Source organism: Rissa tridactyla, chromosome 1, assembly GCF_028500815.1.
Source record: "Rissa tridactyla isolate bRisTri1 chromosome 1, bRisTri1.patW.cur.20221130, whole genome shotgun sequence".
Lineage (NCBI taxonomy): Eukaryota > Metazoa > Chordata > Aves > Charadriiformes > Laridae > Rissa > Rissa tridactyla.
In genome coordinates, this window is record NC_071466.1 from 9,189,335 (window position 1) to 9,199,635 (window position 10,301).

Below are 10,301 nucleotides of genomic sequence, written 5' to 3' on the forward strand. Positions count from 1 at the left end.
TTGGCGACATTACGGGGTGATGTTGGGACAAAGAGCAAGCGCTGGAGCAAGCCCCAGCCCAGTGCGGCCATCGAGAGCTGAAGCTGGCACGGGAAAGGGAAGAAACATGGATATTTTGGGCAGCGGAGGGGATTAATTCACAGAATCATAGAATCATAGATTCATTTGGGTTGGAAGGAACCTTAAAGGTCGTCTTTTTCCACCGCCCTGCCATGGGCAGGGACATCTCCCACTAGACGGACTAGACGTCATTCTTCCATTATTTAATGTTAATGGACTGCAGAAAGTCGTCTTTATTACAGAGGCATCTTGCTTCTCTTCTTTTTACTGCCAGGTGGTTTTTACACCATTTAGAAGCAGCATCTCCTGCTCACCCCGAGAGCAGGTATGGACTGGCACACTCCAACGGATGAAGGAAGCCCAATGAAAAAGGAGATTATTTTCTGGAAGTCCCCAGACCAGCGGCTGGAGCCACATCTGGCCCCAGCTGAGCTGCTCGTCTGCAGCCCGGCACCCGGCCGGCGACGAGCCTGCTCCTGCATCCCTGGGAACAAACTTGTCCCGGGGTTTCTCCAGCCAGACGCCCACTATCGATCCCTCCCGGAGGAGATTTCAGAGCCTCGCAGTCTTTGAATCACGTTTCAAGCCAGAAATTCCCCGCGTCGCTCCCTGCGTCTTAGACCACTCTCTCCATTTCTTGTGAAAATTAACATTTTCAAAGCTTGGGGGCTAACGACAGGTCCCGAGATGGGGAATGAGGCTCCCAAACCATACCTTTGAGTCTACATTTAGCAAGGCAATGGCTGGAGACACCGAGCATTTAATCCCCACGATGGCTGGAGCCAGGGCATGTGCCGGAGGTTCAGGATAAAGACGGGATGTGCTGCCGAGCTGCAGCGAGAACACAGTGCACACCGGCACCCCCAGAGAAGCACTGGGACCAAACTGGGAGACAGGAACCACAGAGAGGGTGGGTTGGGATTTATTTTTGACGAGACCAAGGTCCCCAGAGACCCCCGGGCTGCTGCAGGGGGAAGGGCAGCAAACCAAGCAGCCCAGCAAGGCTGATGGCTGGGTGAGGAGTGCTCGGGTGAGCCAGGACGAAGCATTTCAGAGCCTGGAAATGCCAGCAAAGGCAAGAACACTCAAAGAACAGGGGGGAAAATGAAGAGAAACTGGTGTATATCGCAAAATATACAGCTGCTGCCTGTGGGCGGTGATGCAGATGGATGCCACGATGGATGCCGCAGCAGGGAAGTGACGCTCCTTTCTAACGTTTTTCACCTTTTAGCCGTCTTCTGCCTGAACACAAGACACCAGAGACCAGTGCAGGGCAGAAAAAAAATAAAAAATGCAGTCATGAAATTTCTGCACACAACTGATAAAAGGCCTTTTGGAGCAGATCGATACGGCTTGGACCACGGATGAGAAATCGGATCCTGATGGGAGCTTGGATAAAGGATGCTCCGTTGCCCACTGGAGCTGTACCAGCAAACGACGGGCGAGCTGCACTGCGCTGCCTCAAACGGATGCTTTATCAGGTTATCAAACAGCTGGTAGGGTGAAACGCAGACATGAATTTTGATAAGCTCCTGAAGCAGCTCAGCTCTGGCCTGTTTGTGTGGCTGGGTATCCTTCGTGCTGCTCATAACCAGCCCTAAACGTTTCTCTTTTTTGCCTCATTTGCCGTTGTTCTTTGACTTGCTCCAACATCCTTCAAAAGCAGCGTGGGCAGCAGGGCGAGGGGGGGATTCTGCCCCTCTGCTCCGCTCGGGGGAGACCCCCCTGCAGTGCTGCCTCCAGCTCTGGGGCCTCAGCACAGGAGAGACACGGAGCTGTTGGAGCGGGGCCAGAGGAGGCCCCGGAGATGCTGGGAGGGCTGGAGCCCCTCTGCTGGGAGGACGGGCTGAGAGAGTTGGGGGGGTTCAGCCTGGAGAAGAGAAGGCTCTGCAGAGACCTTAGAGCCCCTTCCAGTCCCTCAAGGGGCTCCAGAAAAGCTGGGGAGGGACTCTGGATGAGGGAGGGGAGCCATGGGATGAGGGGGAAGGGTTTTCCACTGCGAGAGGGGAGACTGAGCTGAGATCTCGGGCAGAAATTCTTGGCTGTGAGGGTGGTGAGCCCCTGGCCCAGGTTGCCCAGAGAAGCTGTGGCTGCCCCATCCCTGGAGGGGTTCAAGGCCAGGTTGGCCGGGGCTTGGAGCAAGCTGGGCTGGTGGGAGGTGTCCCTGCCCAGGGCAGGGGGTGGCACTGGGTGGCCTTTAAGGACCCTTCCCACCCAAACCATACTATGATCCTTGACTGGCATTTTCCTTTTTGCACTGGACCTGGAACACTAAGCACAGCAGTGAAGAGCTCAGAGCCTGCCCGGTTTGGACACGAAGCAGCAGGACCTGACAGCATCAAGGTCCAGAGATCCCACCCATTTCCCAGTGCACTGCAGGGATTCCAGCTGGAGAAAGCCCATGGCACGGCTGCAAACCCATGCACATGGTGAAAAGGTGCCTCAGACACGTATCCATGTGAGAAAGGAGTGAGGGAGGGATGTGCCCTTCTGACACGATCATTGCCCAAAAAGCACCAGAGGTAGAAGAGATCTAAGGTACATCCATACACAGACCTTGCAGAGAGCCTTGGGCATAACGTGCCTCTTTAACGATGAGAAACCTGCAAACCTGCTCAGTAACGGGACCAGTAAGAAGTTTTACAGCCTCTGCAGGTGGACATAAAGCATCCTTGAGCAACCCTGAGCCCGTGCCCTGAGGCGTCCCCAAATAAATCACGGAATCATAGAATGGGTTGGGTTGGAAGGGACCTTAAAGATCATCTAGTTCCAAGCCCCCTGCCATGGGCAGGGACGTGCTGATGGATTTCATCAGGTCGCATGGGCTTATGTACCTTCAGGTTCCTTAGATGGTCTCTGCTCCCTCTTCCTACAGCCTGGATGTACTGCCATGGACCGGGCAGCCTTGCCCCTGTCTAACCAGATCCGCAGCGGCTGGAAGCAGAGGGGTGCAACAGCCCCCGCCCAGGGTGGGAGGTCTCCCCCACCCCATCCCGGCACAGCCAGCCCCATTGTACCCATGCCCTCCAGGGAAACTATAGCTGAAACCCAACAGAAGCAGCAAGCATGGTCAAGGTGTGATCAGCTGGGCTGTGGGAAGCACAGAGCCTTCTCCCAGCTTTTAACCTCACCACTATCTGCTAAAAATCAAGGTTTTCAGGAAGGACAGGCTTGGCCCATGGCTGTCTCCCAGGAGGCTATGCCCACCTCCAAGGCTTAGAGCATTGGCTGATTTAACAAACATACTATTTGCAAGACCCATGAGAAACCAAGAATCCTAATCATAGAATGTTTTTGGTTGGAAGGGACCTTAAACACCATCTAGTTCCAACCCCCTGCCCTGGGCTCCAGGGCCAGCCCTCCACAGGGCTTGTCCCCAGACTAAGCCCTCACCTCCAGAACAGCAAATGTACATAACAAATAAGAGGGATGCAGCCCATCACCTTGGTCACTGGGCTATTTGCACCTTCCCCCTCAGCTTGCAGAGCTGCACAAAAGCTTTCCCCCTGCTGTTAACCCTTTCCTGCTCCCCGCCATCAATTTTCTCAGAGCCAGGAGGGTCACATCGGCTTTTTCTAACCAGCACGGGGCTCCTGCCTTGAACTGGTTCCTCTCCCAAGCAATGCACTGCTGGAGAAGTTTGGGTTTGGCCAGGGTTCCCCGGGTGGCACCGACACTGTCCCAGCCCAGGTACAGGTCAGGTCCATGCTTGCATGGCATCCTCCCTGACAGCCCGCCAAGACCTGGGGTGAGAAGAGGAGTTGACGTAAAAGAAGCAGCAAAACTGTAAAAGAAATGAACGGCGGCAGCCTCGGGGGTTGGGAAAAACTCCCTGCAAAGGGAGAAATAAGTGGAGCTGCTGTATTGGAAAAAAACGACTCAAATAAATAAGGGCAAGCAAAGAGGAAGCAACAAAATACATGTGCAGAAAGCCAGCGTGGAACAGGCGTGGATAACATTTGTAATCGCTCCTTGTTGGTTTTTTTGTTTGGTTTTTTTTTTTTTTTTCCTTTAGCTCTTAAGCCATTGGAAAAAATCCAGCTCCTGAGCCAAAACAGGTTCAAGGAGTTTTGCGAAACACCGCGGGAAGAAGCAGCGTGTGGAAACTTCACGTCTCCCGAACCCCATCCCCGCCCGGCGGCTCGCAGGCGGACCCCGCGCCAGCCCGGTACCCGGCTCATCCCCGGCATCTCCCGGCCGCGGCGAGGAGCCAGCGCTGCCGTACTCACGGTTTCAAGAACTCTCCCGATCCCAATCCCACCGCGTTGGGAGCAAAAAGTTTTCCTCGGGGCCGGCGGCTGCTGGGGCCATTCACTACTTTTACTTCCCAGCCTGGAGGTGGGGATGGGTGTGTGGAGGTGGGGCTTAGGCTGCAATTTCAAAAGCCGGACTGCATTTTAATCAAAACTTTTGCAATCTCTTTCGATAGGATTTTTTTTTATTTGGGGGGTTTTTGTGTGGGTTTGTTTTTTTTTTTTTCTCTTCTCCTGAAGTTGCAATCCAAAAAATGACAGAGCTGCCTATGCGGTTTGCTGAGACAGGGCTTTGCAAACTGCTTACACAGTCCCAGTCCAAACTGGGCTTGGCTTTGACTCCGTCTCCTGGCTCCCGTCCCCTCTCCCCTCCGACCAAGAGTCCCATCCCTCCGGGGCTTCATTTTCTTATTCCAATTGCTTTATCTGCATTTATTTCTTTAACTTTTGAAGCTGTGGTGTTAGCCTGGGATTTGTGACCGGGAGTGTGTGTTTGTATAACCCCGGGATATTCATTTTTCAATAGCTCTCCCTATTGCTTTTTTCCACTGACCACTAAGATATTTCCAGATAAAAAAACAGAGGCACTAACAAACAGGCAGCCCCAGTTAAAGCTGTCAAAGGGAAGCCGGGATTTCTCCCGTTGGGCTTCTTTTGGTGCCTTTGTGTGTGTTTGGGTTGCGTGCAGGGAACGGCTGTGGGTGAGCACTGGGGATGTCCTCTCTTTGCTTGGGTCCATCTGGATGCTCTGCCTGGCTGCTGGCACGGCTCCTTCCCAACACCTTCACTGTGTGTTCCTCCTCCCCTGGATGTTGGGTTTGCTCCATCTGCTGATGGCTTGTCTGGGGACGGTGACCTGTGTGTGCCCGCAGTGCCATGGATGGAGCTGGCCTTGGACATCTCTGTGCCACAGATCTCTCATAAGGGAGATGAGGTGCTGCCTGCACTCGGACACCATGAGAGGAGACAGAGCTACCAACTTGTTCTGGAAATGCAGCAGTGAAGAAAAACTCGGCGGTCCGTTTTGCATAAACAGGGGTGTAGAAGTTCTTGTAGAACCTGGTAGTCATCATTGAGCATCACTGGCTCGTCACAGCCAGGGAGACACCCACAATCTTCGGGTGAAGGCAACGGGAGAGGACGCAGTCCCCAACAGGAGCTGGCTGGAGGGGCTGTGTTTAATCTGTGGGCTTGGAAATACATCTGAGCACCCAGGTGAGGACACTTGCCTTAACCACCCCGTGAGCTTGATCCACCCCAGGAGGCTCCTCTCGGTCACCTCTCCAGAAGGAGGTGATGGAAACATCACCAAATCCCCCTGGAGATATTGCAGGTGCTCCAGAGAGAGGCATAAACTGATCCTTTCAAATCAGGTCCCTGCACATCCATCCCCAAGACCTCTGGTCCCGCCGGCCCTTCGCAGCTTCAAAAATCAGCATTCCCACAGTTTACAGGGCTCTCCTCACCAGCCCTAACCCTGCTCATACATTTCCCTGCTCAGAAAATCCAGGAACCTCACCGCAACCACCTGCAGATGGACTACCTCTGATGCAGAGCCCGATTTATAAAGCTTTTAGGTGGGACTGGGAAGATGGTCCCTCTCCAGCTCCCTCCTCCTGCCACTGTACCATGGTGGTGCGAAGCCCAGGGGCTGCTCAGTGATCTGGTAGCATGGAAAGGAGGTCAAGGAGGGAAAGATTTTAGTAGGGCAACCTCAGTTATGGATTCTCCGAGGCTCAGCCATGCTGTCCATCCAGGGGAACCCAGGTTTGGTAGCTCTCAAGAACTGCTGCAGCCATTGCTGCCTTCCTTGAGCTTTCAATGGGATGAAGAGGGCAGCGCAAGGCTGACATGAGATATTGGGTCCGGGCAATTAATGCTGAAGGTTTTTTACTGCTTTGCTTCATAAACCCAAGTCCCTGGAGGTTACATTTTCAGGACCAAATGCCGTGAGACTCCATGAGCTGCTGCTCTCTCAGTGGATCATGCACTCTTATCCTGCACACGCTTTTGCAAGTTCACTCTATAGTCTCCATAAAAGCCATTTGTGTGTATCTTTTTCAAAAAAAAAAAAAAAAACAAAACACCCAACCAAACAGTTTGCTTTGAACCTCTTCAAACACCTGGATTTCAAATGATTTCAGAGCTCTGGAGGACTGAGTCCATCTCTTCACCTGCTGCTACCCCTTGGCCAAAACACTGCACACTGCCCGGGCACTGCTGCCGGTTCCTGCCACTGCCTTCCTCGAGGCTGCCGGGGTGTACACGGCCTCAGCGGCCCCAAACGTCAGTGTCTGGGGCTGGAAAGGTGTGCACAAACCCAGGTGAGGCTTTGCCAGGGCAAATTCACACTTGGATTTCATGACGTTGCGGCCTGGGGACCAGGGCAGCTGCAAAGTCGCATCCAAGGAGAACACAGAATCATAGAACTGTCCAGGTTGGAAGGGACCTTTCAGATCACCGAGTCCAACCATCAACCCAACACTGACAAACCCACCACTACCCCATGTCCCTCAGCACCACGTCTGCCCGGCTTTTAAATCCCTCCAGGGATGGTGACTCCACCACTGCCCTGGGCAGCCTCTTCCAATGCTTGACAACCCTTTCTGTGAAGAAATTTTTCCTAATATCCATCCTAAACCTCCCCTGGTGAAACTTGAGGCCGTTTCCTCTTGTCCTATCGCCTGTTCCTTGGGAGAAGAGACCGAACCCCCCTGGCTACCCCCTCCTTTCAGGGAGCTGCAGAGAGCGAGGTCTCCCCTCAGCCTCCTTTTCTCCAGGCTGAACACCCCCAGCTCCCTCAGCCGCTCCTCACCAGACTTGTTCCAAGGCACCAGGGGAGATGGAGAGACCTTTGGTGGGTTCTCCATTCTCTTTTCATCCCCAAAGCCATGGGAAACTCCCAGGTGGAAACTCTGAATGGGATATTTTTCAACTCAGGGTTGTGGTGCAGCACAAGAAAGGCACGGCCCCATTTTTCCTCCCGGCATTTCTCATTGGGGTCTGACGGATGGGACAGACCAGCCAGGGGAAACGGGACACATCAGAGGGACTTGATGTTTCCAAAGGGAAGATTATCTGCTTTCCCTGTGCAAGCTCGTTAAATAATAATTAAACAATTGCTTTATTAGCTCTAGCAGCAGAGATACATTTGCTAAGTAGGAGACAGCCAAATCAGTGCGTTCAAAAATGCTCTTCGCCCAAGTGACCCTGAGCTGTCCTCCCAAGCAGGGCTGCATCAGGCAGATAATGCACTGCAGAGAAAATAAACTTTATCAGCTCTCGTCGGCTCTACAGTATCTCAGGAAGGCATTATTAGATCTAAAAAACCATATTATTAATATTTCACAGCTGCATAACTCCTTTCTTTCCAGAGAGGCTGTGCGGTGTGCACAGACAGCCCCTCAGGACCCACAAAACGTGGTTTATTTTGGGGTGGGAGGTCAGAGCTCCTCGACAGGGGGAATAACCCAGTGGGAAGAGGAGACTCTGCAAAGCGGCAAGAAGCAGACACCCAAAAAGGCCCGGACGAGTGGACCCTTACCCCCCTCATGCCTAGAGAGCGGCAGGGAAACGTGGACACCCCTTTCAGCAGCAATATCACGAAAGAAGAGCACCATCTATTGACTCCTCTTCCTCTGCACCTCATTTCTAGCTGCTGGGAGCCTGCATGAATTTTGCCAGCGCATCCAGCCGTCCCAGGTCCCCGGCATTTGCCAGAGCATCCTCATTTACAGAAGTGCATCATCTCATCAGAGCAAAACTCTTTTGTCCCACTGGTCCAAGCTGGCCGCTCGATGGCCCGGCACCAAGTTGCATCTCCATGGTCAGACAGGTTCCTCCTGCAGCCCCAAAGGCTGCTCGCCCGTCTTTTCCCTTGGAGGATGCAAAGAGCTTTCTGCAAAGCGTTAGACCTGGAGGGGAATTTGGCTCTAAGCTAATGAATCCATGGGTCGGTGGGTGCATCCAGCCCGGCTGTGGTCACCAGGCAACCCCCCCTGTGCGAGGGGTGTACAACAGCCACCGTCCCCTTGGGCTGCAGGAATTCAATTAGCTATATATTCATTATCTATACATGAATGAGCAATACGTATTAGTATTGCATCGTGTGGGAAAGGGATGCAGGTGAGCCCCTGGCCCAGGTTGCCCAGAGAAGCTGTGGCTGCCCAGCCCTGGGGGGGTTCAAGGCCAGGTTGGACGGGGCTTGGAGCAACCTGGTCTAGTTGAAGAAGTCCCTGCTCATGGCAGAGGGTTGGACTAGATCACCTTTAAAGGTCCCTTCCAACCCAAACCATTCTGTGAATCTGTGATTCTAAAAAGCCAATGAACTCCTCGGAAGGAAAGCGTTTCTCCTGGCGTCCAAGCCGTGTGGCTCCCAGCTCGGAGTTGTCTCCTGCCTGCTGCTGCCACTCTCTGACCAAGAGCTTTCCTGCAGTTATTTCAGCTTTTTGGTAGCTGCAAGCCTTTGACCTTCAAATATTTGGATGTGCGGACCCCGAGTGCATCCAGTGGGAATGAGGAGGATAATTCCTGTTGAAAAGTGAGCATTAAGAAAGTCCCAGTGACTAAAACCGAAATGGGCTACATGAAGCGCTTTAATAAAAATAAATTATACCAACCTCATTACAGCCAGTTCCATGCTGTTAAATCCTCCAGAGGATGTGGTGGAAGGACTATTTCTTGGAACAATTAAAACCAGTTTGCAGCAAATGATAGCAGCACTTATCTTGTGCAAAGAGATTATAAAATTTCAACTGTGTGAGATTTTAAGTGTCCACGGATGAATAAACTGGGGCTTCCAGCATGGAAGAGCACACTTTAGCCAGCCCGTATCTGCCCAGGCTTTACTGGTTACCCCAACTGTGCTCTAGATCCAGAAGCTAAACTGGGTTGGCAACGGAGCAGCTCAGTGTCCTGCACTGGAAATGGGACACATCCCCACGTGTGGGGCTGAGGCTGATGCTTTTCTGCACATGGCATTGGGAAAAACCGGGATTAGGACCGGGGTTTTACATCGAAGCTCTGCTGACGTCTTAGAGATCCCAAATCCCAGACGCAAATGTTTTGAATTCTGCCAAAATTGTTTGCAGAGCTGGGATCTAAACTGGGTGGGCTGGAGTCCACCAGTGGCCATTGGCCGCCTCGCTTCTAGATATTTTTGGGGCTGCTTTCTGAATCCCTGCCTCCCCTTTTGCTGCAGGCAGGAGTCGCAGGGAGAGCTGTCAGGAGCCGCAGCACCAGCGTCGGTGCTGAGTTCAGAAGAGGAAAGACAAAGACAAAAACAGAGGCTGAACTCGTGGTTCCCTTTCCTGTCCCTCGACCACGGGACCTTCATTCCTGCCCGCCCTGAAGAAAGAGGAATCTTGTGGGCTGTGCAAATGCAGTGAGGAGTATCCTCATTATTCCACCGCTGAACTTCATCCTGAAATTCCTCTCCATATATTCATCCTGAAATACTTCTATATATATTCTTCCATAGGGAAATTTCAAGGCATACATTCAACCAAAATTTCAGTTCTTATGAATGGGCAGAGCCACTGGGACACACAGGAGAGTGAATTGCGACACAGCTGGGTTTCAACATCTGCAGCAATAGCTGGGAAGGGGCAGAGAGAAATCCTGCCCTGGGTAAGGAGAAGGAAAGCAAAAGAAAGGGAAAAAAATACAACTTTCCCCCGTTCTGTTCTTGCGAAACCGCCAGCCCGCGCCCTTGGGCGTAACTATTTTGGGACAGCATCGCCTGCGACGTGTGAGATGCCTTCAGTCTCGGAAAATCTTTCAAAAAATATGAGAATGGGTTTTTTTATGAATAACACAGAAGCAATGATGTTTCCTGAAGGATGTGCTTTGACTTGAAAACTTTCCAGCAGGGGATTAACGCCGCGCTCAGAGGCTGCCGGAGCTCAGAGCATTTATGTTGCTGCGTAATTGCACAAGATGCACTTCTTGGAGAGTTTCGAGTCTATTATGCACTTCACTCCTGGGGGA

The 10,301-nt window shown here is 52.4% G+C and overlaps 1 protein-coding gene across 2 annotated transcripts in view; it reads right to left on the reverse strand.

Moving 5' to 3' along the window:
- Nucleotides 1-4,452, reverse strand: part of SLCO2B1 (solute carrier organic anion transporter family member 2B1) — a 62,566-nt gene extending 58,114 nt beyond the window's left edge. The window contains exon 1 of one of the 2 annotated variants that reach the window (XM_054219379.1): nucleotides 4,290-4,452. The gene's annotated coding sequence lies outside the window, so the exon portion shown is untranslated. The remainder of the gene's footprint in view (nucleotides 1-4,289) is intronic. The other variant, XM_054219392.1, reaches the window with a different exon arrangement.
- Between the last annotated feature and the right edge of the window lie 5,849 nt (nucleotides 4,453-10,301).